The sequence below is a fragment of the Tribolium madens genome, unplaced genomic scaffold (genome assembly GCF_015345945.1).
Source record: "Tribolium madens isolate multiple individuals breed KSU strain unplaced genomic scaffold, Tmad_KSU_1.1 Scaffold_91;HRSCAF=231;Tcas5.2_LG7, whole genome shotgun sequence".
In the NCBI taxonomy this organism is placed as follows: Eukaryota; Metazoa; Arthropoda; class Insecta; order Coleoptera; family Tenebrionidae; genus Tribolium; species Tribolium madens.
Window position 1 is genome coordinate 4688849 of NW_025401063.1, and position 23704 is coordinate 4712552.

At 29.1% G+C, this 23704-nt stretch overlaps 1 protein-coding gene across 3 annotated transcripts in view; it reads left to right on the forward strand.

Moving 5' to 3' along the window:
- Positions 1–3790: 3790 nt before the first annotated feature.
- Positions 3791–23704, forward strand: part of LOC123010559 — a 47563-nt gene continuing 27649 nt past the window's right edge. Inside the window, exons 1-2 of one of the 3 annotated variants that reach the window (XM_044407557.1) lie at positions 3791–4043; positions 21537–21590. The gene's annotated coding sequence lies outside the window, so the exon portion shown is untranslated. Of the gene's footprint in view, positions 4044–21536; positions 21591–22087; positions 22125–23704 lie in introns of those variants that run through there. The other 2 variants (XM_044407558.1, XM_044407559.1) reach the window with 2 other exon arrangements.

Below are 23704 nucleotides of genomic sequence, written 5' to 3' on the forward strand. Positions count from 1 at the left end.
ATATCCGCAGCCGAAATCTGGTTGACCAACGGACCGACCGGTCTAGTGATGCGATGATCTGCATTACTAAACGTTTAGCAATTCCATTTAAAAGCATCGACCATTAAATTTTTTCCAGATTCATCTCTCCATTCTTAGAAATTCGGGGATGCTCACGATTGCCACAAACTGATTTCAGGAATTGATTTTAACGACATAATTACGTCTTGGAGCTTTCACGTTTTTTGCAACGATTGCATCAAAACTGGCAAATGGTGAGTTTTGCATGCTACACGTTATTACACGGTCAATTGCCCTTTGTATTTGCGTTTAGAATGTCAATGCACATCGGAGATGAATGCACTTGTGCCAACAAAAGGCAAACGACACGCCAGAACCAATATGTACAGGGTGAGGCATTACTCATCATTTCTTACTATACTCATTTATAGCTAACACACTCGTAATTAACGAAAAATATTTTTTGTCATTAAAAATCGAATGTAACTTATTTATCAATTTTTTGCTTTTGTGTGTCTGTGGCTACATCATCTATTTAGAAGATTTAATATTAATAAATGCTAACAAAAACTTAAAGACAGTTTGAGAAAAGTTCTAACACAACAACAAGTTGTTTGTGGTTGTACTAGCGAAGCGAGTCATAAAACTAGTGTGATATACGGCTTGTTTGAAAATGTTCGTGTTACAAATTCGCTTTACAAATGCTGTTGTAAAGAAGACACAAAATTTTAAATTTGATAACAACAGAAAGCACGAAAATAACAATTACAAAACAGAAAAAAACTTTGGAAAACTTTCTGAAAAAAATGTGATAGTTTGGTTGTTTATTAGAATATTTCATAGAGATTGCATAGTAAAACGTAAAATATACTTCTAATTTGTAGTATTTGTAATATGAATTTTTTACAAGTTAAGTTAAATCGTAATTTATTGACAAAATTTGAATCAGGTTGTGTTTGAAGTAAAAAACATTTTAAAAACTGCAGAATCACGAGTTTTTAAATAAATATTCCTGAAAAGTCAAGAAGATAATTAACATTATAATTATTACCAAAGTAGTTTCCAGTACCGTCCCTTGAGACACTGACTTAAGAATCACAATTATCTATCCTGAACACCCAAGTAGCAAAACGAGTTTTCTGTTTAGCTTTTTTTTCTTTTTATTGAAGAAAAGGAAACTTTTAGGCATTTTTATGAACCTTTGTAGTAGCACCCGTAAGACATGTACTGGATTCGGACTACTTTAAATAAAATAAAATAAAATTTGCACAATGCCACAATTTTTTTTGTTTTAAAATGACGATTTTCGTACTTTTTTCAACAAAACTTTTCGATTTTAATCAAGTTCTATGTGCAAAACGCGCCAAATTATTCTAAATTGGATAAAATAGTGTCATTATGACATAAAACGACGATTTTTGAACTTATTTCTACAAAATTCCTAGATTTTACCACGTTTTGGTTTTCGAAATTAATTTAGATCTAGATACTTTTATCGTCTTTTTTGACAAAATCTTTTGATTTAAATCAAGTTTTATCTCCAAAACGTGTTAAATCATCTGAAATTTGATTTGACATAAAACAAGGATTTTTGTATTTGTTTTCACAAAACTTCTTGATTTGACTAATTTTTAGTTCAGAAGTTGACTCAAATCGAGAGACTTTTTTGTCCTTTTTTGCCAAAAGCTTCTGATTTGAATCAAGTTCTATCTGCATATTGAAATTCAATAAAATTGGGTCATTATGACATAAACGACATTTTTTTTTACTTATTTCTTCAAAATCTCTTGATTTTACCACTTTTTTTTTGTCTTTGATTGTCCATTTTTTTTATTTAAATCAAGTTCTATCTGAAAATCATGCTAAATTATCCGAAATTGTTCAAAATAGCGTCACTATGAGATAAAACGACTTGTTTCTACAAAATCTTTCGATTTTTACCACGTTTTGGATTCGAAAGACTTTCTTTCGTCCTTTTTTAAAAAAACGATTTTCGTGCTTTTCTCAACCAAATCTTTCGATTTTAATCAAGTTCTATGTGCAAAACGCGCTAAATTATTCTAAGTTGCATAAAATAGTGTCAATATGACTTAGAACGACGCTTTTTGAACTTATTTCTACAAAACTTTTAGACCTTACCACGTTTTGGTTTTAGAAATTAATTAATGTCGAGAGACTTTTATCGTTTTTTTTACGAAAATTTTTCGATTTAGATCAAGTTCTATCTGCAAAACGTGCAAAATCATCTGAAATTTGATAAAGAACATACGTAATTTTTTTTGAGTTTAGAAATTGACTCAAATCTAGAGACTTTTTTGTCTTTTTTTGCCAAAAGCTTCTGATTTGGATAAAGTTCTATCTGCATAGTGTGCTAAATCATCGAAAATTCGGTAAAATAGGGTCATTATAACATAAAACGACAATTTTTGTACTTACTTTCTCAAAATCTCTTGATTTTATCACATTTTGGATTGATTAATCGATTTAGGCCGAGAGATTTTTTTTGTCTTTTATTGTCAATTTTTTTTTTGATTTGAATCAAGTTTTATCTGAAAATCTGAAAATTGACTCAAATTGAGAGTTTTTTTTGTCTTTTTTTACCAAAAGCTTTTGATTTGGATAAAGTTCTATCTGCATATTGTGCTAAATTATTGGAAATTCGGTAAAATAGGGACAATTTTTGTACTTATTTCCTCAAAATCTCTTGATTTTATCACGTTTTGGATTTATCAATCGATTTAGGTCGAGAGATTTTTTTTGTCTTTTGTTGTCAAATTTTTTTGATTTAAACCAAGTTTTGTCTGAAAATCGTGCTAAATCATTCGAAATTGGCTAAAATAGGGTCACTATGAGATAAAACGGCGATTTTTGTACTTGTTTCTACAAAATCTCTCAATTTAGCCACGTTTTGGATTCGGAAATCGATTTTTCGTTTTTTTTTTGCTAAGATCCATCTTTTGATTTGAATTTAGTTCTATCTGAAAATTGTGATAAATCATTCGAAATTCAATAAAACAGTTTCATTATTACGTAGAACGTCAATTTTTGTAGTTGTTTCCACAATTTTTTTTATATTGCGACGACACATTTGACTGAATTTTTTGTTGATGTGATTTAAAAATTAAGCCTGAAAATCCCTGAAATTAATAAAAATAATTAAATTATTAATACATTGTAATCAATAGCGTTTCTAGTTTACTGTACTCGTATTTATTGATCAATCTTAAAAAATAACAAACAGATTTCCAAAAATGTCAATTTTTAAACAACAGCTTTCTTCCTCGTGGTTTGTTTCTAAAATTTTGACATCAATACAAAGAATACTTAAGCGACTTTGGCACCTGTTTCAAAACCATCAGTTTTGCATCTTGCTGGCTTGTCACTCAACTTGTTTAATTTGTGAATTTTTATCCGTAAAATTGCGACGTTATGTCTATGTTTGAGTGACATTCAAGTCTATGAGGCGTAAAAAATTGTGCATCATGTCAGCTGACTCACCCTGTGGGGTGGTATAGGACGTTCCAGTTCCTGCCGACCCGTTCGAAACAAAGGTTTTGCGTTAAGCTTTATCTCGGCGATAGTGTTCAGCGACTAGCACTCCCTTATCGAGCTTTTTTCCGGCTCGAAGCTGACCTCTGGCAATTAGCGCAGTTATTATGCAATTAGAGATTCTCGCTTGAATTGAAATTTGTCCTGTCGCGAAGAAGAGTTCAAGGCTGATCTTGAACACATTCTTCTCTGGTGACGGGGACGATAGCTTTTGCCCACCACTCAAATTCGGGATTACTCAGACATGTATCTCGCTCTGCGAGTTGGTAACTCGCCGAAGAGTCGATGCTAGAGCAAGAGCTAGTTGGTTGTGTGGTTCGCACCTGAAAGGTGCGCTCAGTTCCAAGCTGTTCGTTGCCCGGATTACACTGTGGAGTGCTTTCGTGCTTTGATTTTTTCGAATAAAAATGACGAGTGATTTGAATTATGTGTGAAGTGAACGGTGCACATTTAATGGATATTTTCAAAAATACTGCAATCGGAGATTATAAACCGTAAGTTTGGGGGTCACAAAAACAATCGAATTAAATTGCTAAACACTTTTTTTCCAAGTGTAACAATTTTAAAAGCTCGAGAGCGTTGACCGTAACACGAAAAAATACACCTATCTTATATAGGTCTATTTTATTACATCCGGGTGATATAAAATTTAACATATGTATGTTACTAGTCTCATATTTTTAACAGTTTTTTACAATACACTTTTGTTGATTCACAAATGGAAAGACTTGACACAAAATTATGTTAATAAGTAACGGTTGTTCTTTTTTTACTTTATTGACTCTCTTATGAGCTGATTTAGCAAAGGCTAGTTATAGGCCTCAAAATGATCAGATTTCAGATAAGTTATAAACAATAGTATCACGGGGCTTTAAAAGTCAAAATTTGTGTAATTATCAAAAATCACTCTATAATCAAATAATTTCGTTGGGAGAGTTGAAAGGAAGTGTACCACCTATTGTTATATGCTTGACCTTTTTTATTGTCAAGTCCAAGAGCTGAAAGTTAAAAATTGTGTAACTGTTTCTGGTCTGCATATCGTTGGGAAAACTATAAGTTGTTCTGAGATTTTTATCTAAAACGAAATTTGAAGTAGAGTAGAACTGAGAAAAATTAGTTTTGAAATAAGGAAAAAGATATAAAACTGCAATTACCTAAAAACAGACCAAACCTGTTTCACCGATTTGGCATCTTCAGGGTTATTATTGTCATACTGAACGCTGAAGCGCTATATTGAGTAGAAATATTCGCGTTGTAAATAAGAAACAAGGAAATGCGCAACGAAATTAGACATTTTTGAATGCTTATTAAAAACTGAACAAAACATAGGTATTGAATAATTTTTGAAAATATTTAAATTGAATTTCAAAAATTTTCTACAATTGGCATTGGCCACAGTAATGACAAATATTCCGGTAAATTACTTGGATGTTAAAAAAATATTTACATAGCCTAAGAACTCGAGCATAATACTAGTTTTGATATTACAACAATGTTTGGTGGCTTTTAAATTAGTGTGGTTTTGAGTTGACGAGTTTATCACTCAAAACATTTTTACAAATTATCAGCATTTTCAACGAAATATTTGAAATAGGTTTAAAAAGTATTGATTTTCTAATTGTTTACTGGTTTCATAAATTATATAAAATAACTTTCTTAAGAATGAAGAGTTTTTACTTTTGATCAACGTTCTTTACTGAAAATAAAGCAATTTGAGCTATTTTCAATTTAATTTTGCTCGATTTTAACCCAGAAATCATTCTAGATCAATGTATTTTATAAAAATAATTGCTTAAATGGCAGCTTTCTGTCAAAATAAAGCAATTTGAGCTTTTTACAATCCAATTTTGCTCGATTTTAACTCAGAAGTCATTTTAAATCAATGTATTTAATTAAAATAATTGCTTAAGTAACAATTTTTGGCCAAAATGAAACAAATTGTGCTATTTCCAAACGATTTTTTAAGGAATTATTGCTTGATCAGTTTTTGTAAAAGATCGATATTTGGATAAGGGGAAAATTTTGTTTGTTTTCTTTTTCTCATAAATGTTTATTAAAATTGTATTGCTACATGTTTCGGTCAATTTTTGTAATGGCCATCTTCAGGCAATAAGTTTAAATTCACCAAGTTTATTTTTGTCTACTTGACACCATTTTTTGAAGGAAATTTAATTAAATTGAATGGGAATCGTAATTTTTAATTTTAGATGACGCTTATGATTCTTCATTTTTAAATTCGATTGGCCTCGAAAAATATATTTTTACAATTTTTATTTAAATTAGAGATTTTTTTGAGTAACTATTTGTCGCATGACCAAGATTTTTTTATACCTGCGACAGAAAGTTAAAAGTGTTTTTCAACGGTACGACTACCGAAAAAAAAACAAGATTTTGTGAAAAATTGAAAACTTTAAAATTGATCAAAATGCACTTTTAGGGGTCTAAGAATCTCAGGACAAGTGTATAAACGTGTGGGAACGCAAAAATAAATTTTTGAAAAATTTTGTATTTGAATGAGTAGATTGTATTAGTATTTTTTTATTATAAAATTTAATTTTTGATTTAATATGACTGAATAATGTTTCACGGAAAGGTGTACGAAAAGCTTTTTAGTAAAAAACAGATTATAATTCGGTTAATAGAGATTTTTGTCGTTTCTAGGAGGAAACAAATAGGCCAATAAATTGGCACAATCTATTGATTAATTTTGTTCCATCGGTAGGTGGAAAACTTTTTGATTGAATTTCATCACGTCACTCGTTTTTCATTATCCCCAACGTGAAACAAAAACTTATTTGTTATCATTTTCCATCAAACTCCTCAACAAAAACAATAAATCAGCTCGAAAGCTTTGGCAAAGCTTTTCGTTATTATATTAGTAACGTCTGTTATAAAATATCTCAAACCTTTTGTATAACTACCCATTATGGCGTGAGTTTTTTTCGCCACTCTAAAAATTTACCTCCGTATTAACGTGAGTGATTTGGCAATTTTTTCGACCTGGTGCAAAGGAACTCTTGCTTCGAAAAGTGACCATGAAATTATTCATAATGTGGTTTATCGACACGATGTCATATCTCTTTTGGAGGCATAAAACGAAAGAAATGACCGCTAATAATAAATCTAGTGGGTGCAGGGAGGGTATGTACAACACATAAAAGGGGTAATAACGCGACAATGGCACCACAATGAACGGCTTATTACAACAGCTGCCTTATACAGGGTGCGCCAGAACTCGGGCCATGTAAGCTAAAAAGCCAGGAACATGAAAAAAATGTTAAAAAAAATTCCATCTAAAAAAGATCATCAGTATCATTAAATAGACAAAAAAATTGTCAAATGAAAAAAATAAATGTCAAATTTTTTTCACAGAATTTTTTAAACATTTTTCCATATTCCTGGTGTCTTATCTTACTTGAAATTTTTCTCTAGGGCACCCTATTTCTGACGCCCTAATTTTTTAGGGCCTATATTAGAAACTTTTTAACTTCTAATGCAGATAGGAATTTTAAATTTTGTACACAACTTAAATCAACCAGTCTAAGTTCAATTAAATTATTTTCAAAATTGCTGAACTTCCGGAACTACGAGAAATTGGCGCCAACTTTGAAATTTTAAATGTACCCACTTATTTTTATTGCATTTTTGAATTCTCCTTTTTAAACTAAGTAAAATGTACTTAGTTGTTATTACTTATCTGTCGTAGTTTTGGACATATGTCAATTTGTTGGTCAAAAATTTCACTTGCAGGGGTTCATTCAAAACATCACAGCTCTTGAACCCTTTGCGATAAGTGAATATATTTTTTGCATTCGATAACCAAAGGTTCGAAAAGTTTTCTAGAATTTTCAAAATTGTCAACTGTCAAATTGCAAGACTAGTATGATTTTTTGAAAATGATCATAAACAAACAGCTATAACTATAACAGCTATAAAATGACTATTTTCTCAACGGCAATCAAGAGTACAATAATTTGTAGAAGGACTTTTATCAACATGTTTTATACCTATCTCTTACATTGTTTGAAATAATCTTGTTTTTATTTTTATAGTTAATCACGTAGGCTTTGGAAAAATACAATAAAGATATACCATAATTAAATACAGATGTTCGATATGTTTACCATTTTCAAACAGTCCAAAACTCGATGGTGAACTGATTTGAGTGGCTTCCATTATTTCATTTGGTTGAAGATTAAAACAGGTTTTTCGTGATTATTTCAAAAACTGTAAGAGATAGGTATAGGACATGTTGATAAAAGTCCTTCTAGAAATTGATGTACTTTCTGAGAAAATAGGGTCATTTTATTTGCAAAAACTGAGTTATAGCTGTTTGTTAAATATCATTTTCAAAAAATCATATAAGCTTTGCAATTTGACAGTTGACAATTTTGAAAATTTTAGGAAACTCTTCGAACCTTTGGTTATCACAGGCAAGAAAAATTATTTACTTATTGCAAACGGTTCAAGAGCTGTGATGTTTTTAATAAACCTCTGCAAATGAAAATTTTGAGCAAAAAATTGACATATGTCAAAAACTATCACAGATAAGTACTAACAACTAGGTACATTTTACTCAGTTTGGAGAGGAGAATTCAAAAATGCAATAAAAATAAGTGGTTTAAATTTAAAATTTTTAAGTTGGCGCCAATTTCTCGTAGTTCCGGAAGTTCAGCCATTTTGAAAATAATTTAATTGAACTTAGACTGGTCGATTTGAGTTGTGTACAAAATTTCAAAGTTCTATCTGTATTAGAAGTTAAAAAGTTTTTTTTTTTGGAAAAATAAATTTTCCATTTTTTTTCGCTACAGGCGATGAGAAGAGGAAACAAGAAAGCTGTATTCTGAATTGAATCTCTGTTTAATGCTATTTGTGGCTTTTAATGACAAAATTTTTGTAGCTTTACTAAATAATTATTAAAAAACATATACAAGATCATCAGTATCATTAAATAAACATAAAAAAATGTCAAATTTTTTGACAGATAGAATTTTTAAACATTTTTTCCATGTTCCTGGTAACCTATCTTACTTGAAATTTTTCTCTGGGGCGCGAGTTCTGGCGCACCCTGTATAGGCCCTAAAAGAATCACCTTGTATTGTGTTGTACGAAACGGGAAAAACATCCAAACTTTGTTGCATAATTTGAGGGTGGTAATGAGGTTTGCCCGAATTTTGTGGCTGTAATTGTGATCTGGGGTTCTTGTAAAGTACAAAAACTTAAATTTTGATTAAATGAAACGAATCGTCTTGCCATTATTCGAGCAAACAGACCGTCAGACAATTTATTAGGTTAATAATGCATTCAGCGTAAGATTTGAAGATAGCGTCGTGTCAACATGCAATGCGGCACACGATGGGCGGATGCGGATACCCATGATGTGATAACAATCATAGAGCAATCATCGTTTGCATACATTTATTACGCAAACCTATGATAAGAGATCTGTCTCGTTCGTCCCGAGACAAAATGACAGAAAATAGTACAAGGTATCAATAAATATTAATTACGGTTGTCTGAAATCTTGCTGATTCACTAGGGATTGTCTGCTCATAGTGAAATGTCCGCGCCTTGTTTCATTAATTATTTAACTTACGCACGCGGAGGTTGTAGGTAACCTAAGCTTGTAATAAAATCATTCTTTTTAACATTCGAACAATTTGTATTTAGCATTGCCGAGTGAATGTTGTTCGAAATTAACAAGACAAAGACGTGCATTTTTAATGAGCTTCAAACGAATTTATGACGGTTCATTAAAGCCACTCCGTTCATTTTTACATTACAACTGATTTTAATTGTATTGTCTGTAGAAAGTCGACGAAACAATAATTGGAAGGCAGACAACACCCTATGGAAATTTCTAGGTTAATAAGAGATTTACGACTGTGGTAAAAAGATACACAATGAAGAGCAATTTCAAGCATAATAGGTTTTATTAAAAAAAAGAGCACTAAAACGTAAAGGTGTGGCGAGCTAGAATCTAATTTTATCCACAGATTCGTAAAATTTCCTCTCTAATTGTGTTATTTCGGATTTTTATGTTGTGGCTTTTACGAGTACCACGAAAACTTATGTTTTCGACACAAGATACAAAATTCCATCTACTAGACTCAATAACTCAAAAAATTGATTCCTAGAGAGGCATATTTTAACGTCGAAACTTTGAATTATTGTATTGAAGTTCTGTATGCTGTGAATAACGTCAAATTTTTACTTACTGCATTCAAAGTTTTGATTTTTTAATGTAAACAACTTTGAATTTTGGAATTTTGTTTGTCCAAGTAAGAATTCCAGCTTCTAAACTCGGAATTCGAAATTGTTTTAACTTCCAACTTTATAAACAAAAAATAAACAGGAGTAGGAATAATAATAAAGTTTTGTTTTCTGTAAAAAACATAAAGTTTTTACTTAGAATTTTTGAGTGTCGAAGTAACAGTGTAAGAAAGAAATGTAAAAAATAATAATTAATTAATTATTTTCACTTTCAACTCTTAAACTAGAAATTTATATTTTCAATAAGAAGCAAATTTAGTGTTCAAACTTGGGATTACCGAATAAAGACAATTTTAACTCAAAATTCTGACCTTACATTGCTTGAAATTGAAATTTTTTAACAAAAAATTTTATATCAAATAAAACGATCGCTTAGCACACAATTGCAAAATTTTTAAAATTCGATAAAATAGTTTAAATGATGTATTAGAATCAGTTTTTGAGGTACATTGCAATGCTGAGAAACTTTTAAGACTTTTAAAAGTCACACACTCTGAAAGAGTTATGTTGAATTCTTCAATTTTGATGAACCAACAAATGTAAATTTTTGTTAAAAAAATTTGCACTTAGCACATCTGTTCGGAAACAGAAATTCTGTTTTAAATTTGGTGGCAAACTTGGCATTTTCGCATAAAATACAATTTAAACACCAAATCCCAACCTTACGTAAATTTCTGAACCGAAATTGAAAATTTTAGACTTCAGCTTTCGGGATTTAGATCTTGATGAAACTATGTTAAAAACTCGAAATTCCAGTTTTTAAATTTTAAACTTACTTAAAAAAGATGAAACACAATTTTTTTTTTAAATATAATTAAGGGAATGAAAAATAAATATACAGGCTGCGCCAGAACTCGGGCCCCAGAGAAAATTTTCAAGTAAGGTAAGATACCAGGAACATGAAAAAAATGTTTAAAAAATTCTATCTGGCAAAAAATTTTGACATTTATTTTTTAACATTTGACATTTTTTATATCTATTTAATGATACTGATGATCTTGTATATGTTTTTTTTTTACAATTATTTAGTAAAGGGACAAAAATGTTGCCAATAAAAGCCACAAATAACATTGAACAGAGTTACAATTTAGGATACAGCTTCCTTATTTCCTCTTTTAATAGCCTATAGCAAAAAAACTTGGAAAATCATTTTTCCAACAGAAATAAATAGACTCAAAGTGCAAACTTTAAACCCTCATAACTTCGAAATTTTTATAAATAAAATTTTTTTAACATTTTTTACATGTTCCTGGTATCTTACCATTTTTCTCCGGGGCGCGAGTTCTGGCGCACCCTGTATTAAGTGAACAGAAAGTATAGAACATTTTTTCTGTTTTTGAGTTTTTAATTTCTATATTTTTTACTATAAAACTTTTTTTAAAAAAAGACTATAATGTGAGGATTGCAATTACCTCATTTTAGTATTTTTTACCAAAAAGAATTTTATGTTGCTATTTTGAAAATAAAAGTCGCATAGGAAAACCAAAATTTGATTCTCAAATGACATTTTATAGCAGTAATTTTTATTATTAATTATTATTTTTTGAAGGCAAATGATTAAACAATGCTTGATTTCATACTTTGTGTTCACCCTGTATGTAGTTTTACTCGGTTTTTCACTTAAAAGAAACAGAAATGAATTGAATTTAATTAAGGAAAACCAAGGCGAAAACGGAATCTCTTTCTGTTTTTTTTTTCAAATTTTTTGACAATGTGTAAAAGTTCAGTTGAGAGAACTACGAGAACTATATGTATTTATAATAAACTAATTATCTACGAATTAATTTTAATATAGTATTAATAATTACCAACAATTATTTGAAAATATGTAAATGCAAATGAAAACTTTTTTAAGTTTTTTTTTAGAACGCAATTACTTGTAATTGCACAATATTGGGAAACACTTCATGAATAACAAATGGCAAGGAATAAATCTTATATATTAATCAATAACTGCTTTATTTATCTTTAATCTAATGTCTTTGCATCACACTATTAACAAAAACGTCTTTTTCGTTGGAATTCAAAATAATGTGCTAAATTAATTCACTTTTGCTGTTTTTATTTACCAAACAGCTGCCAAATAATCGTTTCAGTAAAAACTAACTGTACAGATTTAAAAATACATTTTGTGGTGTCATACAATTTAATAGAACTTGAAGTCAGCTCCATTACTCCTTGTCATTTTCTGAATAAATCCTCGAGTGTTGAAATTGAAATGGTTTAGAAAATTCTCAAGCGATCCTGTTCGTAAAAGCCGTGCGTGTCAGTTTCTAGAGTAGAAACATGCATGGAACATGGAAGCTTTGCACCATTAACCACCCAGCACTAATAAAATAGTGAAACGTTGCAAATGTTACAGAACGTCGTTTTGTATTGCTCGAAATTAGTATTGCAGCGATCAGTGTCGAGATCCTTTGACGTAATTTATTATAAATTTCCCTGGGTTATATTGATTCAGTCCCAAGTTAAAGAAACTTTTACTTTAAACCTTAATCAGATACACGGAGTATAAAATGTCATCACCTTTACTTTTAACCTTTCATACTTACTTTTATTTGTCTCAACAATTACGCACGCTTTGCACCGAGGAAATTCACCGTTAGTTTAGGCAAATATGGAAGTAGACACCTCATTTGGATTCCTAGAAACGGCTGAAAATGAGGGATCGCCCCGAGATGACCCTATTTTTTAAGCATTTGCAACGAAAGTTACATAATGCGAGTGAATGAGGTGCAGTCTGCAATAAACAATTTTTTATAATGCGTAATAACAGTACTGTTATGATAATTATGCAGTAGTAGACCGAGGTTATATCAAATCAGCTGATTAAAATTAAGTGAACTTATGATGTTCTTTATTGTTCTGTGCCTTAAGGAACAACTTAATACAATTAAATTGCGGTTAGACATCTATTATTCCACATCATTAATTTATTATTATTCAAAAATCCACCTACGAGCCTAATTGAAATGCGAGTAGGTTGATTCAAATTTGAAAATGATTTCACTGGGATTTTCAGGCGAGGAAACTGCTAGATCCACAATGATGGCTAATAAACCGTTTGCTGTGTCAGTGTGTCATAATAACCTTTTCATGTTAAATGTCAGTCTGTTCCATTTTATTGTTAAGTGCTTTTTACACTGATACGACTTTAATTTTGTTTAGTTAAAATTATCACCGGTTTAAGAATCTCCATGAAATAAATTAAATCTGATTACTATCACTGTAACATTTAAAATTTTTCTTGTGCATAACATTGCTAAATAAGGAGTTCCTGATCAATCAGACGAATTAACTTGATCAATGCGAGTCATTATAACCGTGCTTAATTACAAATATTTTTGTTTGCTCTTAATTTGAAAAATGATTAAGTAGGCAAGTAGGTAGACTGGTAGGTTGGTTTTCTTATTTTTGCGCTGGAAAATTTGTTAGTTTGAGAAGCGTGTGAACGATTGTATTGTGCAATGAACTTGAACTTGGATGTGGGAGAAAAATGTACATACAAGGTGTTTCGTCTCTCTGAGAAGGAAATATTTATTGACGATTAAGATACAGGAAAACTGCTTAAGGAAATATAAAATAAAATTTATGAAACATATTTAAAATCGTATACTAAATAGGCGTAGGTTAGACAATGTTCTACACTCTTATGTAAGGTTCTATCTCTGCGACATCATATAAATAACCAAAGCAAATATTCCATATAGAGGCAGTGTAGTAAATAAGTGTGTAATCGAGGCAAACTTGAGATATGAGATCTTTCCCAGAAGAGCTGTAGTTCCTTTAACAAATAATAATAAATGAGATTAGACATATATGTATGCTGGTATGTGTTCATACAGGATGTGTGAGAAGTCTATAATGTGAAAATCGCCGTTTTTCATCTTTCTCGTTTTGCTACTACAATAATTATTGGTTGGTAAGTTATTTTTATTATTTTAGATTAAATCATAACTAGGTTAGGTGCTCCTAAAAAATTAAAATCTGATAAAGTTCCAGACTATTTTGAAAAACTTTCTACCCGAATCAAAACTCAATTAGAGTAATTTTGGTTTGTAACTCAAAGTAACTGATATTCAATTGTTTAAATAATTTCACTATATTAAATCTACCTGAACAAATGATAAAATTGTTTCTTGTCTTGGGACCTGTAATTTAAGAAATTTTCATCATCATGATCAAAGAAAAGATATTTAGATGCAGTAGCAGTTTCTAGATAAGTATTGATTGTTTTATTTAAGTACATATTGTCTTATCTTTTTTATGTGAGTTTTTAATCAGAAAATAATAATAAAAATTAAAGTGCTATAAAAATGTGATTGTGTTTTGAGAATAAAATTTTATTTGTTTTTGAGTTATGCGATTTTATTTTCAAAATGACAAGTTATTTAAATTCTTTTTTAGATAATCTTGAATAAAATGTAAACACGAGTGGTTGTAATTCTAGTTTTATAGTGGGTGTCCATTTAAGAAAAAAATATTGTGGAACTCAAAAACAAAAAAAAATCCCAAAATCTTATTTTGAAGAAGTGGCACATTTTTATATAGTATTTACTATATTTTAGATTTTTGTAACAAAAATTATTATTTTAGATCATATGAGTAGCTTAAGTCAATGGATTTTTTAACGAAATAAATCACAGTTTTCTGCCAAAATAAAGGGATTTGAGCTATTTCTAACGGATTTTTGCTTGATTTTGAGTCAGAAATCATTCTAAATCAATGTATTTTAACTAAATAAATCTCAATTTTCGGCCAAAATAAAGCAATTTGTGCTAATTTTTGAAAAATGTACGTACAAAAAGTAAATTAAAAAGAAATGAATAAAATGCAGTGTGAAAAAAATGTAATTGCGTTTTGAGAATGAACTTTGTTTTTGTTTTTGAGTTATATGGTTTTATTTTCAAAATGACATTAACTTGAATAAAATATAGAAGTTGTAACTCTAGCTTTTGTAAAAAGGGTTTTGAAGCGGTTTGTACATACTTATAGTATTTACTGTATTTTAGGTTTTTGTAACATAAATAACTATTTTAGATTATATGAGTAGCTTAAATCAATTTATTTTATAACAAAATAAATGATTAAATTTCAGTTTTTTTTCCAAAATAAAAGATTTGATCTGCTTCTACTATTTTCAAAAAATAAAAAAAGCTTAAATAAAAAACGCGTTAAAAAACATTTTAATTTTGTTGTTTTTTTCTTGTATTTTTATGAATAATTTTTTAAAAATGTACGTAAAAAAGTAAATTAGAAAGAAATAAATAAAATTCAGTGTATTCTATTAAGTCTGGCACAATGATTAAAAAAATTACTTGTGTTTTTATCACCGCCTCCTTAATCAAATGTATCAATATCCCGCCTGGGCATTTTGTAAAAAATGCATTGGAGCAGTGATTCCGATTTTTTCTTAGTTACGGGGTTACTAAGGAAAAACTGAATGATTTTTAATTATTAACGAAAAATAACGCAATTAATAAACGCTGGGAAGGAAGGATACAACAAAACAAGATACGCCAGGGAGAATTGATATTATGAGGTTGAACCCTTTAAGCTAAAAAACTGGATATGTCAAAAAATTTCCCCAGATTAAAGCGCCAACGGGAATCAGTTGAACTCACAAAATGCCCAGGCGAGAAAAAGATTATTTCTATGGAGACGGCGATGGTTTTTATCAACTAATTTCAGTAGATAAAGTAGTCTTTTATCGTCTAGTAATTTTTATCTACTGTTTATATTCAAGAAATTCTGGTAGGTGAGTACAAAATAAAACGAAATATTATACACGACGATAAAGATTGTTTATCTACTCGTGAAAAAAGTTCACTCGTAAACTTAACCTTTTCACTCGTAGATAAACAATTTCTTTATCGTCTTGTATAAATAACTATTATGGGTCGACTTCTTTTTTAAACAAAATTGTCCAAAATTTGTGTTATTTTACTAGTAATTTTCAAAAAAGAAGATTAGTTGCTTGTTGTTTACTATGATTTGATAAGCTTTATTATCAGGCTTATCATCAATTGATTTTTGTTTTTTTTTGAGGTCAACATTTAACCTAGCATTAGTATTAGAATTAGCTTGCACTGTTCTAATTAAATCGCTCGCCTTCACTTGACGCAATAAGTGCATTAAAAATAATCGGTTTCCACCTACAAATCCAGCGGTAATAAAAAACCAATATGCAAGACAAAGCTGCAATCAGATTGCGAATGTACAAATTAAAAGTCTTTGGAGATATACAATTACTAATCCTCTAAGCCTAATTAAAGGATATAATTAGTTACAACATAATACGATTTTAAATCTGGTTTGACAGCGTAGTAAATAAATGTCAATAACTACGTTATTGTTGGAGTAGAGAAAGTTGTGTAACATACGTCACCGATTGGGAAATTATAGGTGCTCTATGATGGGATCTAAAAACTGCTAATAAAATAATTTCTAATGCATTGTTACACTTCGTAACGTCGTTAATAACATATTAATACAACAGCTAGGACATTGTGTTAATCTTTAAAATTAGCAACAATAACAATCAGTGGTGAAAGTAGTGTTTAGCGGCGTCGCATTGGCCTATTATGCTACAAAACTATTAATTAAGACAATATTAAATAGGTTCCGGTTACTTGGAATTATTAGTATCGTATGTTGCGACATGTGAGAACTGCAAGAGGCGATTATTTTCCTGGTCTGACACCCGTTGTACGTCTTTCTCTATTGACCCTCTTCTCGGTAATGTCTATAGGAAAAAGTTAATGACACAGTTTAAAGGTCGCATGACACGACCACAGCTTTGCACGCGAGATATATGTTTCATACCGTACGGGATAATTAAAAATACATTTTACAGTTGCACTTACACACGTTCATTATTTTTTACCAATCCGCTTGACGTAACACCACTTCTGGAAACAGATTAGATTTTTGTCATATTTGAAAAAACTTCTTTGTCTCTAAAAGAGGTAAATGAGTTTTCCTTGATTTCCCAATACGCGAAGGAAGCTTTTCTTGGAAAGTCAGTACAAGGATTTGTACTCGTGATTGCTATGCAAAACAACTATTGCAACATATCCTAACAAAAAAGAAGCCAATTTTATAGTAATTACAAAAATGTAGAATTTTTTTCACTTAGTGTCAACATTCGTGAAGTGTGAGAAGTATGCGATTTTTACAAAATAAGGCTTATGAAACATCAAGAGGACAACATTATTTTGACTATTGGTTTTTAAAGAATCATATTTTAAAACGTATAATAATAATTGAATACAGTGCAACCTCTTTAATGCGAACAAATTAACTATTACTTTTAATGTCCGAACATGTGAGAGTTTAAGTGATTTGAAAAAAATATTAACACATATTTTCATTGAATATCAAATGGCGTTATCCAATTCTTTTCTTAATATGTTATTTTTTTTAATAAAAATCAATTAATAGTGGCGGTAAAATGTAAATAAAAGCTAGTAAAAAGTTTTTGTTTGTATTTAAAAACTACACCCACGTTGCGTTTTTTTAATCACTCTGTATATTTAGTGTATTTTTAATAATGTTTTTTTCTTTAATGTTGTTATGTGTTTTTTGGTTTTGATAATCTGAAGTAACCATACTAATGCGAGCATAAACTGGTTCGGCTTATCGACGTTTTACTGTATTTCAAAAAATATTTGATGAAACTTTGTGTACAAAACAACCATTGATCTTGATGACAATTTCGTTCGGATAATGTTTGGTTATTAATATTTTTTTTATTTAATACCTGATATTTGTAAATATTTATATACGAGTAATAATATCCACTAAAGCTGGGAGGGGTGTCCATTTTAGGTTTCTTTTATTTTTGTCAATATTTTTTAATAATTGTTTTTCAAAGTCTGTAACAACTAAAACAGGGATATTTTTGATTTTGAAAACCGTTTTTTTTTTCAGTAAAAAAGGATTTAATATACATACTTAGGTTCATTCAGTTAGCTGAAAATGTCAACGTGTGACAGATTTATATGATTTTTTTCTTAATGTGTTATTTTATTAACAAAAATCAATCAACAGTGACAATAAAATGTTAACAAAAGGGAATGAAAAGTTGTTAAATCTCCATGTGACGGCCCGGTTTTTTGAGTTACTCTGTATGTCTACACTATATCTTTATACCAGGTGAATAAAAAGTATGGAACCAAACGTTTTTTGCTTAAACTATTTATTTTTTGAAAAAACTAATTGATGAGTCATAAAGTACTATAAAAATGTGATGATTTAACAAAAATAAAATTTTTCGAAATTTCCTTTTGTTTTTGAGTTCTACTCAAAACTTAAGGAAACTTAATTTTTTTTAATGGCAACCCACTATCTATAAAATCATTTTTCTCATAAAAGCTATACTCTATCTGCTTTACATTTAATTTTTTCAAGAAAAATGTTTCACATAAATTGCAATTTTGACAAAAAAAAAATCGCATAACTCAAAAACAAAACAAAATTTCGTTCTGAAAATACGATCACATTTTTTATATTACCTTAATTTATATTAATTATTATTTTCTGGAGGCAAATGACTAAAAATAAAACCGCTTGGTTCCATACTTTCTATTCACTCTGTATGTATTTTAATAATGTTTTTTAATGTTATGATTTTTTTTTATCAAAAATTGTATTTTGATAATCTGAAGTCTGAAGTAACCATATTAATGTGAGCATAATTGATTCGGTTTATCGAGGTTTTATTATACTTCAAAAAATATTTCATGAAACTTTGTGTACAAAATCATTAGTCTTAAAGACAATTTCATTCTAATAATGTTTTTTTTTTTCATTAAATGTTTGCTGAAATTAATATCTGATACCTATTTATAAATATATAATTGAGTTATTTTCGCTAAAACTGCGAGGGGTGTCCAGTTTAGATTTATTATTTTTGTTCATATTTATACAGGGTGATTATAAAGTATGGAACCAAGCAGTTTTTTGTCTCCAGATTCCAGAAAATAATAATTAATATAAATTAAAGTATGTAATATAAAAATGTGATCGTATTTTGGGAACGAAATTTTGATTTTTTTTTGTTATGCGATTTTATTTTAAAAATTACAACTCATGTAAAAAAAAAAATTTGAAAAAATTAAATAATAAATACAGGATGCGCCAGAACTTGCGCCCCAGAGAAAAATGCCATATAAGGTAAGATACCAGGAACATGGAAAAAATGTTTAAAAAATTTTATCTATAAAAATTTCGAAGTTATGAGGGTTTAAAGTTTGCACTTTGACTCTATTTATTTCTGTTGGAAAAATAATTTTCCAAGTTTTTTTGCTATAGGCTATTAAAAGAGGAAATAAGGAAGCTGTATCCTAAATTGTAACTCTGTTCAATGTTATTTGTGGCTTTTATTAGCAAAATTTTTGTCCCTTTACTAAATAATTGTAAAAAAAAAACATATACAAGATCATCAGTATCATTAAATAGATATAAAAAAAATGTCAAATGTCAAAAAATATATGTCAAAATTTTTTGACAGATAGAATTTTTTTCATGTTTCTGGTATCGTACCTTACTTCAAAATTTTCTCTGGGACGCGAGTTCTGGCGCACCCTGTATAGAGTATATGGTTGTAATTCTTAGGTCATAACCTTTGAGGAAAATGGTTTTATAGTGAATTGCTATTTATACCTAAAAACTTAAAAATTTCGTAGAACTCAAAAACAACAGAAAATTTCAAAAAATGTTATTCTTCTTATAGGTCTTTATCACTCATCAATTACTTTTTTCAAAAAATAATTGGTTAAAGCAAAAAACATTTGGTTACATACTTTTTATTCACCTGGTACAGTTTTTTCAGTAAAAAAGTACTTAACATACTACATACTTATTCATTCAGTTAACTGAATATATCAAATGACGTTTGAGAGATATATATACGATTTTTTTATATGTAATTTTTTTTAATAAAAATTAATAAAAATATTAATAAAATAATTAATAGTCGGTAAAATGGTTCCATGTTTTTTTAATGTTTTCATGACTTTTTTTTATTAAAAATAGTATTTTTATTATCTGAAGTAATCTGAGCAAATTGGTTCGATTTATCGAGGTTTTACTGTAGTTCAATTTTTTTGTCGCTTCAAAACCATTGGTCTTGACAATTTCGTTCTAATAATGTTTGTTTATTTATTTATTTTTATTAAATGTGTGCTTACTTTTAATTTTTTTTAATTGTTTGTCACATAAAAGCATTACTCTGTAGGTACCATTACTTGTCATTACAACTCCCATTAATCATATTTTTTGGGTGATAAATACGTGGAAAAATCCTTGTCTTTTTATGTTCGCTGCAAAGACAATTTAGATATCAATTTTGATTAATGGAAGTTTAATTGTTGTCATTTTCATAATGGAAATGATATATGACAGCTTTCATTTTATTCGGATTAACGCTAAACAGCCATGATTTTGCAGTTTTTTAAGTGTAGCAACGTTTAACCCCATTATAATTTTGACACCTCATTTCATAATTCCAGCGACGTAATTAAAAATAATTTTGTTGAATGATCTCTAATGTGAGCATTGTAACAAGAAAGTACACATTGTAAGCATAAAGCAAGGTCATGTTCAAGATGATGTTCTTTGCGTGTCATATATTCACACATTGTAGTACAAATCGTGATGAATTATGTTCGCCGACTAGAAATTATTTCAGCAAAATATTGTCTGGGTCAATAAAAATAAACTAGGCCTAAATAAAAAAAAAACTATTCAAACTGACATAGCCTTCATAGTGTCTGATTATTTTCCGCACGAATTGTAGAAGAAAACCTTGGACCTTTTTATTAATTGGAGTGTTGGTGTTGTTAAAAAAAAATCTCGATCTATTTGTTACCGTTTGTTTACATGTGGTGACCACCCTTTCCATTACATTGCTCACTGAAGAGTAACGCTTGTATTGTTATTTTGATCAATACGGCGTAGCAGATGCTTTAGGCAATGTTTCATATTTTATGCTCTAAAAATGACCAATGACAAAGTTTTTATGTGTGTACAAATGTGAGGTTTTATAATTTACTTCCGTTTAGTAGTAATTACAGCAAAAACAGAGAAATTCAAAAAAAAAAAACAAAAGCAGAAGGATTTGGGGGCGTGACTGACCTGACACTATTTTTTAGCAATTTTTATTTACATTAAGATAATAATAATAGTAGTAGAAGTAGGTGAAGGTTGCCTAAAAATGTAGTACTATTATAGTCATAATTTTGTTGAAAATTGTTATTTTTTGGTCTTTTATATTATTTAAACTTCAGCGTTAAATTTTATTTCTTTTGGTTTTATTTCTTCAGCCTGGAGTTGGGGCGAAAAATATTTTGCATATTTGCTGGTTGAGTTATAATGACATGTCTGATTCTCTGATTTTAAAGATAATGTGTTCGTGATAGCCTAGATATGAACAATAGATTTACAAATGAGTCAAATAATTTCACTGCGATTAAGCGGTATAAGTTGTTAACACGTTTAGTTGAAAGAGAAACGTTTTCGAGACAATTTAAGTAAAATTATTACTTCTGAGGTAATTAATCAGTTTTGTACACTGCCTGAGCAAAGTGAAATTTAACTTTCAGTTATTTTTATATAGCTAGCAATGTTTACTTGTGCTCGAAAAAGTGACGACTTTTAGAAATATTAATATTAAATGTAGAAATGAATAGAAAGTGTATTTTGTTTTTCAGGTTTGGCATTTCAGCATATTTGAATCAACACATAGAGTCTGCAACAAAATACACGTATGTATTTTTCACTTAATTTTGTTTATTTGATGAAAAATGAATGGCAAAATATCAGAAAAATTGTACACTTTCTTAAAATCAAATTGTTAAAAATGAGGTAGGAGATTACAGAAAAGGTATAGAGCTTTTTAATCATTTAAATTCTTTGTCATATATTGATTTTTTTTATAAACATAACTTATTACACAGGGGTTTTTGGCTTAGTCTTTAGTTAGGTTTCTTTTTTTTTTGAATTTGTAGAAAGTGGAATAAAAAAAATTCCTCTATAAATAAAAAAGTTCTGCTTGGTTATTGTTATTATTATTAAGGTTCTACAAAATTTGTTTTGTTTATGCGATTTTTCTTCCATTAGGTATATGAAAAAATGTTTTTTGGTAAAATTCTAATAACATATATATTTGTAATTCACAGATCATAGCTTTTGTCAAAAAAAGTTTTATAGTGGGTTGCCTTTGGAAAAAAAAAACAAAATAAAAACAAAAAAAATCGATTTTTTTTGAATCACCACATAGAGTCTGCAACAAAATACACGTAGTATTTTTCACTTAATTTTGTTTATTTAATAAAAATGAATGGCAAAATATTGGAAAAATTGTACACTTTCTTAAAATTGCAGGAAAGGTATATAGCTTTTTTAGTCATTCAAAATCTTCGTAATATATTGATTTTTTTAAATAAAATGATAACTTATTAAGTTATTACAAAGGGGCTTTTGACTTTAGTTTTTTTTTTTTAAATTTTTATAAATTGGACCAAAAAATTCCCTCTATAAATACAAAAGTTCTGCTTGGTTATTGCTATTATTATTAAGGTTCCACAAAATTTGTTTGATTTATCCGATTTTTTGTAAGTAGGTATATGAAAATTTTTTTGGTAAGAATGGAATAAAATATAGATATTATTTGTAATTCACAGATCATAGCTTTTGTCAAAAAAGGTTTTATAGTGGGTTGCCATCAAAAAAATAAATAAATTAAAGTAGGCGTCGATTAAATTCTACAGTTGGCAACACATTGGCTGGGAATCTGGGCTGGAAATTTTCCACACAAACTGAAAGTGAAAATGACCATTCGCCGTTTTCGTCTTGTACAGCAATAAAAAAAGTTCTGCTCTAAAGTGAACATTATTTCACTCAAAAGGAATAAAACGCAAACTTGTCAAAAATTCCGCGGACCTTTGATGTCAAAAATTAGGATGGCTATCTGAAGGGCTTTAATCACTGCCTACTCTAATTTATTTATTTTTTTATCGGACGGTATTTTATCATTATCAATTATCGATTAGTTTTTTCATAGTTATTTATGTATCAAGGGAATAAACAACTATTATAATACCGAGAATGTAGGTTGGTAATGCCAGAGGCGACGAAGGGATTGCAATTTTAAGGCTAAAATTCGGTATCAAGGAGTTTGTTTATGTTAAGAGATACTCAAAAAATTCAGTTTATTTAATTTCAGTTTATATTAAGAGTAAAAATACGTATTTTATTTATTGTATTCTCGAGGGAACGAACTGCCTGTTTATTATTAGTCAAAAAGGGGGGAATAAAGCATTATTTTATTCCCTGTTGAGAAAATAAAGAAGTAACTTAAGCAAAAAACTTTTAGTTCCATACATCTGTACACCTGGTAGTATGGAAAGACTATTTTAAATGTTTTCTAAACACAAACTTGCAAAATGCTAAGTGAGATCTCTTTTTTGGCTTTTTGATCAATCCTACATTTATAGCTAACTTTGTACAAAAAGAGTTTTCTATATTTTGTCCTACATTATTAATATATTTTTATTTTTTATTTATTTTTATTCACTAAACAAAAACTGGTGTCTTTTTTGGGAGAACACATTTTCTTGCAGATGTTGATTTTGAGGTAAAAAAATCACCAGTATTTTGATAGCCAACAACTGTACCAGTAGGTAGATTACAAGTTTAGTTTGTTTTTCAGGTAGATTTTTACTAAAAAACATATTGCACATACATTTAAAACAGGTATTTATATCTTAACAAGTACGGATTTCAAATTATGAAGCAGATTTTTAAGACATCCTTCACGATTCTAGTCTGACCTTTGGCACCCAGTAATTAAGATTTTTAGTTAGTAGTAAGGTTTTCT